Source organism: Bos indicus x Bos taurus, chromosome 9 (assembly GCF_003369695.1).
Source record: "Bos indicus x Bos taurus breed Angus x Brahman F1 hybrid chromosome 9, Bos_hybrid_MaternalHap_v2.0, whole genome shotgun sequence".
Classification (NCBI taxonomy): domain Eukaryota; kingdom Metazoa; phylum Chordata; class Mammalia; order Artiodactyla; family Bovidae; genus Bos; species Bos indicus x Bos taurus.
In genome coordinates, this window is record NC_040084.1 from 31,363,831 (window position 1) to 31,383,406 (window position 19,576).

At 38.5% G+C, this 19,576-nt stretch overlaps 1 long non-coding RNA gene across 2 annotated transcripts in view; it reads right to left on the reverse strand.

The window, feature by feature from the left end:
• Positions 1-6,072: 6,072 nt before the first annotated feature.
• The window catches only part of LOC113898182, a 73,955-nt gene continuing 60,451 nt past the window's right edge, over positions 6,073-19,576 (reverse strand). For both annotated transcript variants that reach the window (XR_003512560.1, XR_003512561.1), the window contains exon 8: positions 6,073-6,160. This is a non-coding gene — a long non-coding RNA (uncharacterized LOC113898182). The remainder of the gene's footprint in view (positions 6,161-19,576) is intronic.

A 19,576-nucleotide genomic window follows, 5' to 3' on the forward strand; every position in this document is an offset into this window, starting at 1 on the left:
AAAGTGAAAGTCACTCAGTCATGTCTGACTCTTTGTGACCCCATGAACTATACAGTCCATCAAATTCCCCAGGCCAGAATACTGGAGTGGGTAGCCTATCCCTTCTCCAGGGGATCTTCCCAACCAAGGGATTGAAACCAAGTCTCCTGCATCGCAGGTGGACTCTTTACTGGCTGAGCCACAGGGAAGTCCATATAGTACTATTTAAATGGCACCCCACTCCAGTACTCTTGCCTGGAAAATCCCATGGATGGAGGAGCCTGGTGGGCTGCAGTCCATGGGGTCGCGAAGAGTCAGACAGGACTGAGCGACTGCACTTTCACTTTTCACTTTCATGCATTGGAGAAGGAAATGGTGACCCAGTCCAGTGTTCTTGCCTGGAGAATCCCAGGGACAGGGGAGCCTGGTGGGCTGCCGTCTATGGGGTTGCACAGAGTTGGACACGACTGAAGCAACTTAGCAGCAGCAGCAGCAGCAAGGGAGATCTTAATTAACAGACATGTGCCCTGGATTGGATATAATTGATGTCAGTGAAAAATCTGGTCAACATTTGCCAGTGTAGCACACAGAAACATCTCTAACTGAATGAATGTTAAGTCCAATTGTATATTTAAAAATGAAAGCTAATTTACTGAAGAAATTTGAAATACATTAAAATCTGAGATAGGGTCTCACTGTGGAGACCTCTAGTCCATTTCCTGGGCTAACAAGTTCAGCAACTTTTTTGTCTAGACTAGTTCTAAGTTTCAGTGCTCAGATTAGTTTAAATGTTATAAGTAATTTATTCAAATAATGATTTAAACTATCAAAACTGAAATAAATATCTTTAAAAATAAAATAGAGCTTATGTAAGGTTATCCCTTTATAATACCCCACTCATTCACTTAGATACTTAGGAGAGAGGGTTGTATTTACAGCTAATTAATACATTAGAAGGACTGATGCGGAAGCTGAAACTCCAATACTTTGGCCACCTGAGGCAAAGAACTGACTCATTGGAAGAGACCCTGATGCTGGGAAAGATTGAAGGTGAGAGGAGAAGGGGATGACAGAGGATGAGATGGTTGGATGGCATCACTGACTCAATGTACACGAGTTTGAGTATATTCTGGGAATTGGTGATGGACAGGGAGGACTGGCATGCTGCAGTCCATGGGGTAGCAAAGAGTTGGACACAACTGAACGACTGAACTGAACTAAACTGAATAGGCAATTTTATAATTAAAAATGCAGTTTTGTCTATGCAAAAGCCTAATAAGATAATATTTAAAATGTGGATACTGCCACACTATATTTCAGGTAGGGCTTCCATGGCTTCCCAAGTGGCTCAGTGATTAAAGAATCTGCCTGCAATGCAGGAGACACGGGAGACACAGATTTGATCCCTGGGTTGGGAAGATCCCCTGGAGAAGGAAATGGCAACCCACTCCAGTATTCTTGCCCGGGACAGAGAAGCCTGGTGGGCTACAGTCCAAGGGGTCACCAAAGAGTTGGACATGACTTAGAAACTAAACAACAACAAATATTTCAGGTTAGGAAAATATTGAAAGCTGCTATTGCAGTCAATGAGGAGCCATTGAAAACTTGAATGTCAATATCAATTCCTATTTCCAACCTCGATTGTAACCTCATGAAGGCTAAATATGATTTTTACTCATCCTTTTTGCTATTTCTTTTACTACTCCAAAGCTTTGCAACTTTCCACAGCCCCTTAATTCACTCTAACCCACTTCATTTTTCAACAGATGGTTTCAGCTCATTCATTTTTTCCTACCCAAGTTAACAGTATCACAATTAACCAATCACCCAAATTAGATTCTTCAGAGTTTTCCTCATCATCTCCAACTCCTCAACCCCAAACAATATGTTCTCATGTTATACATTCTAAATCTAAAATGCCTCTTCAACTCTCATTGCCTTAGGTCAGTACTTCAACATCCTTTACTTCAATTATTTCAGTGACCATTTGACTTTTCTTCTTAAATCTCTGTTCCTCAATCAATTCTCCTTGCTTACTTGCAAACAATTCACATTGCTACCTTGAATTTTTTTCTACTCATAGAGTGGATAAAGAAGACTTTCTTTTACAGGACACCAATAACATTTAAAAGCCACTCACTTCATTTCAGACTTCCCAACCTATACAGCTCAGCAGTCTAATTGTTGAGTATGAATGAAAACAGATTCTGTTCCAAGAGACAAAAGCAGTATGTTTGTTGTGGAGGAGGCGAATAGGAATTGAAATCATCATTTGTATGGTAGAAAGCACAGCGGAACTAAACATAAATATTTTATCAGGCTATCGATATGTCTAAAATTTCCCCCACTGTCAGTAAACTCTACTACCAGTCTTTCTATATATGTACTTCTTAAAAATTTATGTTAAATGTATAGTGACTAGTTTTCCCATTTTTAATACTCCTTCATAATCTTTGCTAATATTTATGCTTATAAATCAAAAACTTACCTTTTTTGGGCAGCACAGTTAATAAACAAAAATGTCATCATAATAATAAGCTCTCAGAATCAAAGCAATCAGATGTCTCCTAGATAATGTATATTTTTCCTTGACACAGAAGAAATTCTGTACTCTTATTGCAATGGACTTCTCACCATTTCCTACATAGAAAACGCCACAGAAAATTCTAATCTCTAATCTAAAAGTATATTTGCTTATACTATTCTCTCTTCTTAGAATCTATTTTTACTTCAGCTGTGACTGACATAATACTTAATACCTACTGGAGGTAGTTATAATTTAGAGCCTTTGTTGATGGACCAGACATCAAAAGATAATTAATTTTATCTTTCTGGGGCTACCAGGATATTTTAGCCATTCCACCAGTATGACATTTAGACCTAGAACACAAGGAATATTAGTCCAATATTCAGAGACTGTCCCTGGGATATTTTGAATTTAAAGTGAAAACCTCTTAGGTCTGAGGAACCTACTAGTAATTGATATCACTAAGAATTAGTACACATCGCATGGATAAGTTCTCTAAGACCAACCTGTAAGTCAGAGTCAGTGACTATTCAAACAAGGGAGTGTTAAGGTCCCTTACCTTTGTTTTCATAGTTAAAAAAGAAAGATTTCCAAGACTAAAATGGCCAAAGGGGTGAAAACACTGACTCATCTGAGATAAATCACATCAACTTTGAAATGAAACTGAAAGGAGAAACAAAATATATATCACACATAAAATATATAAATATATTCAACACAAGATGTTTGTGTAATATATAATACCTAATTTGTAACATATTTAAGATTATATTTATATATAATTGTATAATGTATAACACACAAAATATGTTATAAACATCCTGAAAATTATTATTTTAATAAATAATTAAACTTTATCATTGAAGCTGCTGAAGCACAGAGAGGACCATCAACACACCCAACATCAAACATCTAATAAATGATAGAGCCAGCACTGCAATCAGACTTTCTGACATTAAATTTTTACTATTCCCTTCATCATACTCTGCTGTTACCAGTGTGCAGTTTATGCCTGTAAATTAGACACAGATAGATGTGGATACATTTTTGAGAGTAATCAAAGTAAGATGGACAGTTGCAGCAACTCAGTGCAAAGCAAGAAACAGTTTGGGCATGACATGACACTATGATTAAAGTACATGACCGATCTCTCATCGGGTAAAGGTGCAAGACTGAGATAATTGGTTTTCCCAGTTCTTCATCCAAAACCAAGTAAAATTCACCAATGTGCACTAAATGTTAAAGAGGCAGATGCTTGTCAGAAGAAGTCACTGAAGTAAGTAGCTTATACTGCATGGAGGTTACCTCTAATACACAGAACACTAGCATTTTGAAGTAAAAAGCGATTTAGCTTGACATCTATGCCTACCAACTTGATCAAAAAAGAGGTTTGGAAGGCAGCTACTGTCAAAAAAAATATGCATTTTTTGGTTCCTAAAGAAAACATTCGATGTTATTGCAGCATAAAAAATAATAAATTTAAAACAGCACAAAAGTTGAAATTATTTTGCAAGACATGGCTGATTTTGATCCTATTCTAGTTCTGCATCTGTGCACAATTTGACACAGCAAAAAAGATAACAAGTAGCTCAGAATGATAATAATAATAGCAATGATAATAATGAATATTCTGACCTTTTGTGTTTATTCCAGCCTTTAAGGCACAATAATCATAATTAAACTGTCAACACATTATACAACTACATTATTATCTATAAACTACAATAAGAAAAATAAGAGAGTAAAGGCAAGATACATGCAATTTAGAGAGATGCAATGGTACAGAGTAAAAATATAGCAAAATATATAAACCAGGTGAAAAAAAAATCAGAAGAAGAGAAGAATCTCTATGAATGTCAAATCTACCAGAGTGTTGCTTAGATTGTAAAAACAGAAATGTCATATAAGTTTTGGACACTTATTGAGGTATTCTAAAAAAAAAAAAAGCTAAATCCCCACTTGACAACAGCTAGAAACAAACTAAAAATAAAGAATTCTGATATTTAAATTCCCAAACTTTTCCTTGAGGAAGATGGCATTATTCTATATTCATTTACACAGCAACTCTAAACATTTCAGCCTGTAAGAAACAGTTTTACCTATAAGAAATGATATAAGATATATACACCCTGTCTGACAAACATGGTCCTTAACTTCTAGAAAGTCTATAATCCCTCTGCTGAAGAAGACGTCATGAGAGAATAGCAGGCTAGGCAAGTCACGCAAATGGACGAGCCATCTACTCCCTCCCCAGGCCTACAACAGGATGAGCGTCTGCTGCATCCTGACGTGAATGCCATGATAAATCATGGCCTTAGAATAGACTCTCCATGGTCTCTAATAGGCTGCTAAGAACCAGTCACATTCAGTGTTATAAAGAGGAGAGAAAGGCTGTGCAAGAGTCCAAGCATATAAACTTACATATTTTAATATTGTGCATGTCACTTAGGTTATGGCTAAGTGGAATCATCTGCCTTCTCATACCACCTGTCACTTCTCAGAGGACTCCATTCATTTCTGTGATCAGAAAATGGCTTTTGAAAATGGCATGAAACATTTAGGAAGCAACTGACCTACTACATGAATATTTCGTTAGGGTACAAACACAGCCAGAGGTGGACACAATTTTCAGGGTCATTTCCATGATAAAGGAAGACAGTAACTATATAGAGAACCAAGAGGAATTTGGCTAATTAAATTGGTATCTCACAAGTCATCTTCTGTAAAATCGAGACATCCAACTGCCATGGCAAAATGTCCCACAAATATGGATTTTCTTTGATAGTCTTTTTTGAAATCAGTCCTTCCCTTAAATTACCTTTTTGATGGCTATTACCACAACTATGGGACATCATGTGGCAAGTCAGAATAGCATACTGACTGATGAAGAGTATAAACTCTGGAGTTAAGAGTGTTTTGATTCCAATTAGTGCACAAGTATTCCAATTTACAGCTGTAATATTATTTAGTACCTCTAACTCTCAACTTCTTTGCTTTTTATTTTTTTCTGCTTTAATCTCTGAAAGAGGTGTAATAATATCTGTCTTTTAGGGTTGGTCTAACAATGAATTTTTAAACATCTATGTGGAATGCTTAGCATCTTGCCTGAAACAAGTGATTAATAAAGGTTCATCATTTTTATTACTCTTGTTCACAAGAAGACTTCAACTCTCAAAACATATTTGGCCTAAAATCCATCATCATTACCAAATATTAACTGAATGTCTATCATATGCTAAAGCATTCTATCAGGCTCAGGGTCTTCTCATGCATTTCCACATGGAATAAATTAAAAACTGCCCTTAGAGACATTTAGAGTCTAGAGCACTACCTGTCCATACGTTTGTTCTGTATATCTGTCTTTCAGTTCAGTCACTCAGTCGTGTCCAACTCTTTGTGACCCCATGGACTGCAGCACGCCAGGCTTCCCTGTCCATCTCCAAATCTCAGAGCTTGCTCAAACTCATGTCCATTGAGTTGGTGATGCCATCCAACCATCTTATTCTCTGTTGCCCCCTTCTCCTCCTGCCTTCAATCTTTCCCAACATCAGGGTCTTTTCAAATGAGTCAATTCTTCACAGGAGGTGGCCAAAGTATTGGAGTTTCAGCTTCAGCATCAGTCCTTCCAATGACGCACTACCGGTCCTCGGTGAACTTAGAAACAAAGCAAAGCAAAACAAAAATTTCCCAGGATATCAGCTGACCCATTTCTGAGTATCAATATTAACATTAGTATATTCACCTGGTTTTTAAAAAAAGGGGGAAATAGCTTAAAATATGACATCACTTGATTCAAACATACCACAAGTCTTCATTTCCCTTCCTACTTATTTTCCTGTGACAGAAAGCTATAGTACACAGTTCTCCTAGGATGTGAGATATGCCCTAAGACATAGAAATTTTTTAGTGTTTTATTTTATATTAGAATACAGCTGATTAACAGTGGTGTGTTAGTTTCAAGTGTACGGCAAAGTGATTCAGTTTTATGTATACAAAAAACTGAATATATAAAATATACAAAGTATTGGAGTTTCAGCTTCAGCATCAGTCCTTCCAATGAATAGTCAGGACCAATTTCCATTAGGATTGACTAGTTCGATCTCCTTGCAGTCCAAGGGACATCCATGTCTCTACCTAACCTCATACCAGTCAGAATGGCCATCAGCAAAAAACAACAAAAAAGTCTAGAAACAATAAATGCTGGAGAGGATGTGGAGAAAGAAAAGGGAACCTTTCTACAATGTTGGTGGGACTGTAAACTGGTACAACCACTATGGAGAACAGTATGGAGGTTCCACAAAAAATTAAAAATAAAACTACCATATGACCAGAAATTCCTAATCTGGATATACATCCAAAGAAAACCGTAATTCAAAAAGATACATGCACCCCAATGTTCATTGCAGCACTATTTACAATAGCCAGGATGTGGAAGCAACCTAAATGTCCATCAACAGAGGAATGGATAAAGAAGATGTGCAAGATATATACTGGGGAATGTTACTCAGCTATATAAAGGAACAAAATAGTGCCATTTGCAGAGACATGGACAGACCTAGAGACTGTCACATAGAGTAAAGTAAGTCAGAAATAGGAAACTAAATATCATATAATATTACTTATAAGTAGAATCTAAAAAAATGGTACAGAACATCTGACGTTTTTTTTTGACATTTTAAATTATCATTACTAATAAATCCCTTGGTACTCCATACATTCAACCACAATATAACGTTTCATCTTATGGTTTTATCTTGGTAGAAATTAGTTGAAATAAACTGGTCTCTCTCAGACTTTAACACCTAGATTATAATATTCATTTTTCTGACCAGAGAAAAATAGGTTCAGCAATTCAACCCCCAGAGACATCACTTAGTTTTTATTGTCTGATACTTATACAGAGAAGGAATACAAATATATATGAAAAATCATTAGGATGAATGAAAGTATAATGAAAACTCCAAATGAGAAATAAGACAATAAATCCTGTAGGGATGTCAAGGACAGCAAGATCTCAAGTAATGTTTGAAAGGAAAAAAAAAAAAAAAAAGCAAACGTTTTCTAGGAGGAAAACAATTTATTCTGAGCTTATTTGGTCAGCAAGTTTAATCAAGTATCACAGACACTCTATGAATTAGTATGATTCAAGAAAATCCATAGAAATGTTATCTATCATCTAAAACTATAACAGATGTCACACCTATCTATATGCGCATTAATGTGAGCTGATATATGCTTGCAGGAAATCAGTGTTATAAAGTGGTTTACCCACAGGAGGCCTTTCAATATTGTAATGCTCACTTAGACTCTCATTTCTTTTATAAATAAAACATGATTTTTCTATACTTTCTATGAAGCCCCAACATCATTTTCTTAAAAGTTAAGGACTTGGCAAGTTTTTAGACTGAATGAATAATCTATATATATGTATGTGTGTGTGTGTATATATATATACAATGATTTAGCAAAAAATACAAACATTATATCTTGGATACTTATTTTCTTCATCAAATATCCCCTTAAACCTAGCTCTGCATTCTACCACTCCTCAAATGATCATTCACAAAAGGAAACTCTCCTTTCCCAAAAAGCAGTTTGACATTTATGTTCATATCTCTTCATCTCCCTTACGGACTCAGATCTGTTTACAGGCATCTCATTTAAGAAGCATTCTGATGTGATGTGGAAGGAATTAAGAATGAAGGAAATTGATCTGATCTAATTTGATGTAACATAAGCCAAGTGGTTTCTTATAGACAAATTCCCTCAACTGTGAGTTGTTGCCCACCAAAGGAAGCTTCATATAAATGATTACATGGATAGGGAGATGTAAAAATCTGGCAGACATAGCTACCACAATATTAATTTTCTTTATCCATAAACAATATTTCATGATACCAGGTGCATCCAGGAAAAGTCACTCAAATGCAAATTACAAAAATACTCTAATAGGTATATGATGCAGTTAACCATCCACATTCGAAGATTTTTGGGAGTTTAACAAGTCAAACTTGAAAGATCAACCACAGGGACCCATCAATCTCCAATCCTTTACTCCACAGATGAAAATAGCCTCGATCATAAATATTGCCACAATCTCCAAAACGTCTCAGCTAAATGGTACAAGAGATAAAAACAAAAAGTGAAGACAGCTCCAACCAAAGGCATGGCCTCTCTAATTTTTACCTATTTGGATATGAATTAATGAGTCGTCACTGTGAATTCTTTGCAAATCACATTATATATTGATTTATTTCAATAGCAAATTATGGAAACATGGCAGTCAGGAGTCCTTGGTAAATGGGAGAAGTTCCAGAAGTTGGATTAGATCAGGGCTGCTTAAAGTGGGAGCCATAGACCTGTGAGGTCCATGTGAAGAAAGTTTAGAAAGAGTTAACATCTATAACTTCTTATAAAATTTGATATTGCCAGGACATTTTTATTATATTTCATAGAAGTGTCCATCTTCAACATATTGTGACTTTAAAGTAATAAGGATAATGATGATGATGAAATTTCGGTTAGACTACACATTTGGTCCTACTAATGTCCTGACCAGGGCCCAGGGTAGAAGACAAAATAAAGGCACAGTAAAGATGATTTGTACTTTCTCTAAAGTTTGATCTAACTCCAGCTTGTGAATGATATTCTTCTGGGTAAAGATCATGGGTATAGGGGACAGAAAGACTTGGATTATATGGTCTTACTTGCTGTGTACCTTTAGGGCAACATTGCCCTTAAACCCAGATAGCAGGGCACCTGCCCTGGGCCCATGAGTAGGAGGCCCTACATTGTGGGGTACTGCTCTTAAAATTGTCTAAGACTCCCACAGAGTGCCTGAAACTGAAGCCTTCCAGAAAGGGTGCCTACATGGGTCCTGTTCACCAGGAGCACCCATCTTCAAGTTCCCCATCCAGTCATCTCCTCTAGCCTGTTTTTCTCCTTCAAGGAGCTTTCCAGTCCTCTACAACACCTTCCTCCTCTCTCTCACATGCTGAATGAACTAGATACCCCCAAGGGACTCCAGTACTCATGCCTACTGCCTCCTCCTGGGGCTGTGTGGCTGGCTTGACTGTAGGAGAATGACCCGGCTAGTGGACTGATTCCAAGTGATTTGAGATATCTGAAATTGCTTATACAGATAGGGACCCAGGAAAAAGTGTTTGCCCTAGACACATACACATATGGAATTCCCAGGTGGCACTAGGGGTAAAGAACCTGCCTACCAGTGCTAGAGGTGTAAGAGACACAGGTTTGATCCCTGAGTCGGAAAGATTCCCTGAGGAGGGCATGGCAACCCACTCTGGTATTCTTCTTTTTTTAATAATTTATTTTAATTGGAGGCTATTACTTTATAATACTGTGGTGGTTTTGCCATACATTGACATGAATCAGCCATGGGTGTACATGTGTCCCCCCGTTCTGAAACCCCCTCCCACCCCCCTCCCCATCCCATCCCTCTGGATTGTCCAGCGCACCAGCTTCGAGTGCCCTGTTTCATGCACTGAACTTGGACTGGTCATCTGTTTCACATATGGTAACATACGTGTTTCAATGCTATGCTGTCAAATCATCCCACCCTCATCTTCTCCCACAGAGTCCAAAAGTCTGTTCTTTACATCTGTGTCTCTTGTGCTGTCTCATACATAAGGTTGTTGTTATCATCATTCTAAATTCCATATATATGCCTTAATATACTGTACTGGTGTTTTTTCTTTCTGACTTATTTCACTGTATAATAGGCTCCAGTTTCATCCACCTCATTAGAACTGATTTAAATGTATTCTTCTTAATGCCTGAGTAATACTCCATTGTGTATATGTACCACAGCTTTCTTATCCATTTATCTGCCGATGGACATCTAGGTTGCTTCCATGTCTTAGGTATTGTAAACAGTGCTGCGATGGACATTAGGGTACACGTGTCTCTTTCAATTCTGGTTTCCTCGGTGTGTATGCCCAGCAGTGGGATTGCTGGGTCGTATGGCAGTTCTATTTCCAGTTTTTTAAGGAATCTCCACACTGTTCTCCATAGTGGCTGTACTAGTTTGCATTCCCACCAACCGTGTAAGAAGGTTCTCTTTTCTCCACACCCTCTCCAGCATTTATTGTTGATAGACTTTTTGATAGCAGCCATTCTGACCAGCGTGCCACTCTAGTATTCTTGACTAGAGAATCCACTGGACAGAGGAGCCTGGCAGGCTATGGTCCATAAGGTTGCAAAGAGTTGGACATGACTGAAGTGACTTAGCATGCACACACACACACATATACACTCTGTGGGGTCTAGCCCTGACTTTGAGCAAATCACTTTACCTTTCTAAAGCTCCATGTCCTTCCTCTATTTCCTTTGTCAGTTTAATGGGGAAAAATAATACTTATATCACTATGTTTTTCAGAGAATTAAATTACATAAAATATGTAAGTCACTCACTTCAGTGCCTGATTCAATGTAAGTAACCAGTTAAAAATGTTGTGAGTATTCCAAAACCATAATTCAGATGCACTGAACAGATTGGTTTTATATGTACTTTCTTTGCTTAAAGAGAAATAGAGAAATGAAACAAAATTTTTGCTTTACAGTATTTTTCACTCTGGTCACAATCTATAACTGTATAGTTTAAAATATCAACCAACTTAAGTACTAACAATATTTTTTGCAGACATTTTTATTACATGCTATGTCAGTTTTTATCAATTATACATAATCATCCAATCTTCAGCAAACATTCCATGATCGTCATCTATGTGCCAGACATTGTGTCAAGGTCCTTATCTGTCAAGTTATTAATATTTTACAGTGTGAAATATAACATTGAAAGGGGGGCATTGCTGTTTGTGTAGTAGTAGATTCCTTTATCATTATTCCCATTTTGTAGATGAGGAAAGCAATTCTTCAAGAGGACTGCAGCTTTGCAGGAGGTCACTCAGGTATTGAAGTACAAGTTAAAATCCAAGTGTTCTGACAGAAAACAAGCAGATCTCATAGTATAAAACAGCCTATGTGCAATTAACCCCCAACCCACAGAAGTGATATTCTTCAATATGTGATGGATTTTCAAGTTAGAGAGAGTGGAATAAAACTGATTGGTGCAACAAAAGGTCCAGTTGAGCAAGGCCACAAACTTCTCAACAAATAGTCTACAGGACAGTGACGTGGATATAACCTGGGAAATGCAGAGTCTCAGTCCTCAAACCAGGTCCCTGAGCTGGAATTTGTTTCCTAACATGATTCCCAGGGATTCAGTGGCATATTAAGTCTTGAGCGGCAATGACCTGCAAACCTGAGAGCACCTTATTTTCACACTGCTTTGATTCTCAAGTCTCAGTTTACCAATTCTCTCATCTGCTTTAGAGATTTACAGTTAGAGTTGCATAGGCCTTAGTTCTGTGTGAATTTGTACAAGGAGACTCAATGTTTCCACGTATAAATGAGTTTAGTAACTCCTGTTCTCACGGGTTACTCTGAGAATTAGCAGAAAGCATGTACCCCTGTCTAGATACACATAGTAGGTGCCCAATAAGAATGCATTCGTTCATGTCACCATCACTTACAGTCCTCATCCCTCCCTTATAACACACCTCAGCTCAGTCCTCATTTCCAGCTTTGGTCCATACCTGGTTTCAGCTCTTCCCTGCTGACACTTCCTGCCTTCTCCCTCATCTCTAGATGGAGTCCCTATGTGTCTCAGTGTGGTCTGCCATTCTCAAGCCTAATCATGTGATAGCCGAAGGTCATGGATTTGGAGCACATGTGCAGAGATGCTGCAAAGCAATTGACTAGCACAGCTCATTTCATTCCCTTTGCGTGAATTTGCAGGCCTCCTGGTGGAGCCCTGTAGTTTCAAGTTGACCACAAACCTTTAAACACCCTTTGTCTTAACACCGGTCACATTCTCAGAAGTATATTTCTTGTCACACCCCTGCAGGCTTTTGAGTCGGTGAGTTTTTATACCCCAACTCCTTTAGCTTTTATCCTTATTTACTATTGAAGAATAAAGGATTTGCAGGTGGTGCTACTGGTAAAGAATCCACATGCCAACGCAGGAGACACATGAGACATGGGTTTGATCCCTGGGTCCAGAAGATCCCCTGGTGGAGAGCATGGCGACCCACTTCAGTATTCCTGCCTGGAAAATCCCATGGACAGAGGAGCCTGGTGGGCTACAGTCCACGGGGCCTCAAAGAGTTGGACACGACTGAGCACACACTATTGAGGATCGAAGGGCAAATAGTTTAACCCTGTAGCCTGTGACAGACACAGATCCCTTTACTTAAGCACCTGCCCTGTCCCCCAACCCGTGACTCTCTTGGTGTGTGGTCCTCTGCTGCCCTCTAAGGGCCTCTGCTCACTTTACCCACTGACCCTGATTCACAGCCATTGAAAACCATTGAGAACACTTACACAAAACACTTAGCACAGTCAGATTCGGAGTCAGAAAGTACATGCCGGGGCCCAGAGGGACTTGGGGAGGGGGATTGGGGAGTTACTGTTCAATGGGGATAGAATTTCAGTTTAGGAAGGTGAAAAATTCGGGAGATGGATAATGGTGAGAGTTTTACCACAATGTGAATGTACTTGTGCCACTGAACTATACAGTTAAATATGGTTAAAATAGTATGTTTTATATCTGTGACTTTTACCACAGTAAAGAAAAAAATATTTTTTTAAATTGTTCCAATTTTAGCACATGGAAGGCAATGTATGGGAGTGCATACAGGGATAATTACAAAGTTTCACATTGTAAAGGATATATTTGAAGTATAAAATATACTCCCCATTTGAAAGTGCTCCTTTCATGAAGTTCTTTCCATGGCACTAATCCTAATCTCTCAAAATATCATTACCTGTCCATTTATTGTCCCCACTGAATGGACAGTGCAGACAGAGCAACAAAATTCAGCCTGGGAACAAGGGAAGGCCTCCAACAGGAACAAGGCCATGAGAAGATAATGCTACACACACATTAAAGTGGGAAATTAAAAAAAAATAAAAACAACGACAATGCCAAATCTTGGCAAGGGAATGGAACAACTAGAAGTCTCATTATTGTTAGAAGAAATGTTACGATTTCTTGGGAAATAGTTTGGCACTTTCTAATAAAGCTAAATATGCAGTTATCATATTCCATTTCTAGGTATCAATCCAAGAGATGTGAAAACATATGCCCACACAAAGATTTATAATCAAATGTTGAAACAGCATTATTCAGAACTTGCCAAAGCAACTCAATGTCCTACAACATGTAATTTGTGGCATATGCATACAATGAAATATTAGTCATCAATAAAAAGAAGTGAATTATTGAAATATAAATAAAAGCACTTGACTAAACCAGGAGAGCTACAAAGAAAAGTGTATATGCTGTACGAGTCCATTTAATAGGAAATCCTAAAAATGGCAAACCTAACACATAGGAAACAGATCAGTAATTACCTGGGGCAAGGTGAAATGGACTGAGTGAGAAAGAACGTAAGAGAACTCTGGAAGGTGATATGTATTTTTTAGATATACTCTGATTGTGGTGGTGTTGACACAGGCGTTTAAATTTGTCAAAATTCCATTAATGTACACTTAAAAGGCGTGCATTTTATTAAGTCGATAAAACTGACTTAAAACAAGCAAACAAATATGTAGATAAGTACTTAGTGATTTCAAAGGTCAGAGTCGACAACTGACAAGCTACACATGATAAAGTTTCTTTGGCTTACTTACCTCTCCAGAGTCCCGTTTAATTGAATTCTAATAGCAAAACATTGACATGTCTCAGCAGCATTATGAAGGACAATAAAAAATCAATTTTCAAGTTTTTTTAACTAATGTGTGATATAGAGCATTAAGATCCTTTCTAAAAAAATATTTAGTTCTGTCTAATTATTTCAGAATATTTTCAGTTAACCTTTTTGCAGATGTCATCCTATCTAATCAAGAGCCTAGTTGAATCATCACAAAAGTGAAAACAATCACAAACTAATGTGGCAGGATGAAAAAGAGGCTGTACTAATGATCAGCGTTAAAACATCCACTAAACAGCTGCTCAGCTCTTCCCAGAATCAGCTTTAGCCTTGACTACATCTTCCTGAGCGTTTCTCTTCTGGCTTTGGACCGTCTGTCAAATGACAGCTAAGCCATATTCCGAGACATCTATATTCAACCACCATTCTCAAACTCTGTGAATGTGCACTAATTCTAGGCAAGACCATGCTGGTCTATTTTAACATTGTTGTTTTCCTTAGTTTCATTTAAAACGCTATCACACAAGGGAGAAACTTAGAAAATTTCAGTGGCAAAATGCAGCATAATTGCCTCTGGGAAGTTCCTCTTACCTTCTGTAAGCTTTTGGTAGCAATTCAATAAATTGTCAAGCCTTGCAAAGAAGGAGAATACCATACAATTTCCTCTAGTCAATAATAAAGATTCACAGGGGATTCAGCTAATTCTGACGTCTCACAGATTTTAAGCATCTGTAGGATTTTTTTTCTTTAGCTGCCTTTCAAGCTCATTCTTGAATATAATATTTTAATTAATTCTGACCATATTCAGTTATCATTCTCCTACTTCCCAGCCTTTATGTATCACTTATGAGAATGAAGACAAAAATTGTCTTTCTTGATCTTTGAAATAACCCAGAGTACCCAGTTAATTTCCAAATCTATTTTCTCAGCTGAGTAGGGGAAAAAAAGGAAATGGAACCAGCTTGCTGAACTAAATAGAAAAAGTTCAGAACTGAAATGAGGAGCTAAATTACCATTTCCAAAACATCATATCAAGTTCATAGCCCAGGAAATCCTACACTAAACCTTTCTACTGAACATCCCCTGAATATATCATCTCGGATAAGACGAGAAATATGGAGGCAACGTCATCTTCATTTATGACTATTCCCAGGAGTCTGTTTTGTTTAAACCAAGTTTATCAGATTATTACTCTCTTGACAAGCTATCTGGCTTGTACTTAAGTAGTCAAAATACTTGACTTAAAATGTAAAATGAAAAGAGTTCTTACATGTGATAAAACCAATTTAATTTTAATTCAGAAATAAAAGTAGACCCTAGTGCAACCCACTGTTTACCCTTCTACTTGAACATGTTTTTATATTTTGAGAGAGAAACACCACTTTACTCTCTATACAAAAGCAAACATTTGAAACAACCACAGGGCAGAATGTGGAGAGTCTCCAAACAGGAAAATTGTTTTCTCTCTTCTGCTGTTTTAGCCCTTCCCATTTTCAGTTTGGAGCACTGACTGGTGACATATCTTTATGTCTAAGAATTAGGGGCTATAACTAAACTAAGGAATAAGAGTTGTGCTGTAAAAATGATCACTTAAGAGGCAGAGTGCTGGTGCTCCCATCACTGGAAACTAACTACTGCTTTGATTTATTTGCAGCTCCTGGTACACTAACCAGGAGAACAGAACAGCCAGCCACAGATCAAGGCAGTTCACCGGTTAGAATGCTCTGGTTACCAAGAAAGCACCTACTATATTTGAAAGAACCTTTACACAGAAACAAGCTCAGTGGAACTGAAGGCAGTGCATATATTAACTACATTCCCTCTGAAGAAAAACACTGTTTCCACTAAACACCCAAGCAGATTCATATTACTGTCAGCCCCCAGTGGCCTGGTAGGCACTGGGGGCTTCACCATTAGCAAAATACAAAGGCTACCATAGCGTAACCCTGTTACTTCTTGCTAGTCCTTCTTTTGCTCTTTCTTTTCTAAAGACCAAGCAAGGAAAAGTCTAAATAAGAGTAGTGTTTTTCTTTACTGATGGAAACAGAGTTTTATGAATATACAGTTTCACACCATCCCCAAAAAACCTATATTTGGGGGTCCTCTTATAAGTAAAACAAGTTTCCATTTCAGTCTTCAACATTACCACAAACCACACACACACACCAAAAATGTATTCACAATTTTCAGGGAACCTTTAGCTATCTGGAGTATGTATTAAAATCAGTTCAAATCCACAATGCAACCACGCACAGCCATGTATTTGGCCTGTCAAGGTATGTTCAAATTTGAAACAGGTATGCTAAGTGAAGGTTATATTCACCTTTGAGCCTCGGACTCTGCATCATCACAGACGTGACAAATGAGGCATAGAGGTCTCCTCCCTCTCTTGCTGCCCACAGTAAGTACTAAAGATTTAGAATGAAACTAGAGAAGCTCTGGCCTAAGTTAGCAAGCGAGCAAACCAATTAAAGGAAAAAAATCAAGACTGACTCTAATCTTACACTTGAGAGGTGACTGACTTCTGGTGCCATTTCAACACATAGGAGAGAAACAGCACAATCAAATTAGTGCTGTTAGCTCTATTTAGTAAAGCTATTTCCTTATTTCCTAAGAGAATGAGTTTTGGGGGACAAAATTTGATAAAAAAAAAAAAAAAAAGCCAAATTAGTCAGAATTAAGTGATAAGTTTCACTCACAAAGCTACAGGGTACATTTTTCTGTAGTTGTGTGTGTGTGTGTGTGTGTGTGTGTAAACACGATTCTGTACCTGTTTTTCTAACCTATGACTAAAAGAACAATAAATGTGTTTTTCAAGGAATAGTTACAAATGATAACATCATTTCCTTCACTGAGTAGAAGCAGGGGACAAAATTCCAAAGTCATTGTTGGTTCTGTCATTGTTAGATTTTGCTTTCTGCTTAAGGTTTCCATTATAGTTTAATGCTATGAAGTATGAAGAAAAGAATTAAGAAGTGGCAGAAGATGAAAATCTCAAACCTCCAAATGAGAACACCACTCTCATTTCTCTACCGGCACACATGGCTCCATCCCCTAGTCCCCAGCCTCCTCCTACCCAGGACAAGGACCCAGTCCCATCCCTGCCCCACCACCCTCCATTTATCCCTAAGAGACCACTTCATTATACAATTTGACTTCTCCACTCTGCCTACTCTAGATTTGCCTAGCTTTTGCAAAGCTTTTGCAACTGTTCAAAGTGTTGAATTCTCTACTTGCAAAGCTTTTGCAACTTGGAGAAAACACCCTCTTCATGCTCCCCAGGTGGTGCTAGTGGTAAAGAACCTGCTTGCCAATGCAAGAGATGCAGGTTCGATCCCTGCGTTGGGAAGATCCCCTGGAGGAGGAAATGGCAACCCACTCCAGTATTCTTGCCTGGAAAACTCCACGGACAGAAAAGCCTGGCAGGCTACAGTTCATGGGGTCGCAAAGAGTCGGACAGGACTGAGCATGCACACGCAGGCAGGGCGATCTCTTCACGTCCCTCAGTCCACGTGCAGTTACAGCTTGCAACAGAACATGCCCACGTGCCTCCCTGCACCTGAACTGACATGGATTCAAAGTGCCCTCGCAGTAGCATCTCAGGCACGCAGAGAGAAGAGACCACCTGCCCCAAACCCGGGCCACCAGCGAGCTCTCCCCCTGGTTCTCCTCAGCCCCCACGCAGCTATTACAGTGCTGAGTGGGAAAGCCCAGCTGCCCCAGTTTGACTCACACCTACAGGCTTTTCTTCATTCCCACTCTCATTTCTGTGAGCCCCAACTGCTTGTCTCTCTCCTCCCCTTTTATCTGTATTAGAGGAAGTATAACGCCGTGGGCAGAGTCCCCTTTGTCTTCCCGTTTAGATCAGACATGTAAATAAACACATCTGTTTGGCTAGGGCACAAGCAAAGCCTTAAATAGTAGCATTGCCTAAAAGATACCACTGAGTTCTGTGAAAGAATTATCACAATTAAGACTTCTCATGACAAGGCAGCTTTCACACAGCTAATCAAACAACAAGACAGCATCTCACAAACTCACTTGCCTCTTTTTTTGCATATATGAAAAATGCTGGTACTTAGAGAACCATAGAAGGCAAGCAATTGCATATAACAGCCAAGTAAATCCATGTTCTCAAAACAGGGCACCAGAGAGAAAATCATAGTCTTTTGAAATAACAACTCTCTCTAAAGCACATAAAATCCTTTTTAAAAAACCTGCCTTAGAATATTCAAGTTGTTTTCATGAATCTCCCTCCTCCCAATCTACTCCATATTTGTCCATAAAAATGGAAGTCAATACTAGATGTATATTTTGTTATTTACGAAAAAAAATCTCTGATTGTCTACTTGTTTTTTGTTTTTGTTTTTTCAGTAGACAGATCATTAACCATTTTCTTAACTACTTTCCATAAAGGGAGAATTAATGGGCTTTGTTTATTTCTCATGTTTAAAATAAAAAGAAATCCTAATCTACACGTATGTGATATCAGCATAATGTGCATCTATCTAACACAATTTGCTCAAATAGGTACTTCCCAAATATTTTGTAAAGCTTTTAGCTCTACTTCTCAGTTTTCATATCCAGGACCAAGTGCTGTGCTGTCTAGAATAACAAAGTCCATTCTCTCTCCTTTAACTACCCATTTTTCAGCCAACAAGGCAACCGGGCAAATGCTAATGGCTGGTCTCCAGCGACAGCACTGTATCACTCCCAGAATTAACCACAGGCAGTTCCTGAGCCAGGTCAGCCCAGAACGCTGCCTTGCACACTTTCTCAAGTATTAATTACCTTTCTAAAGGTCGCAGTGCCTGACATGAGGACAGAAATGCAGGACCTCACCAGCCACGCTCCCTAGACCAGTTCACACAACCAGTTGCACTTTGCTTGAGGCTGGGTCACTTCACTTGCTTACTGTCTCATATGATGTTATAATCTTCAAATGGGTCTCATGCTGAATCTGACCCCCTTATCCACCTGGAAAATCCACTCTCTTGAAGTGCAAGCAGCCCAGGGCAAGGCTTTGTTGATGCCACAAGGCACTGTTTATCTTCCCTTTTTCATTGCAACCAGCAGGTTCTGCACTCACTTCCTTTCTTCCACTAGATCCCTGATGATTACGCTGCCCTATGGTGATATATTAACACATACACGTCCATCCTTCTACCCTGGCTCTACCTTTGCCCTTAGATTTTTTCTTGGGTCTAATCTTAATGTCACTCCTCAGGCTGACCTTTCCTGAAGGCTCAAAGTTGGTTTTCTCTGTTATGTGCTCCCATCCTATTCTACTTTATTCCTTTATATAAAATCACATGTCAGCATCTATACCATTTCT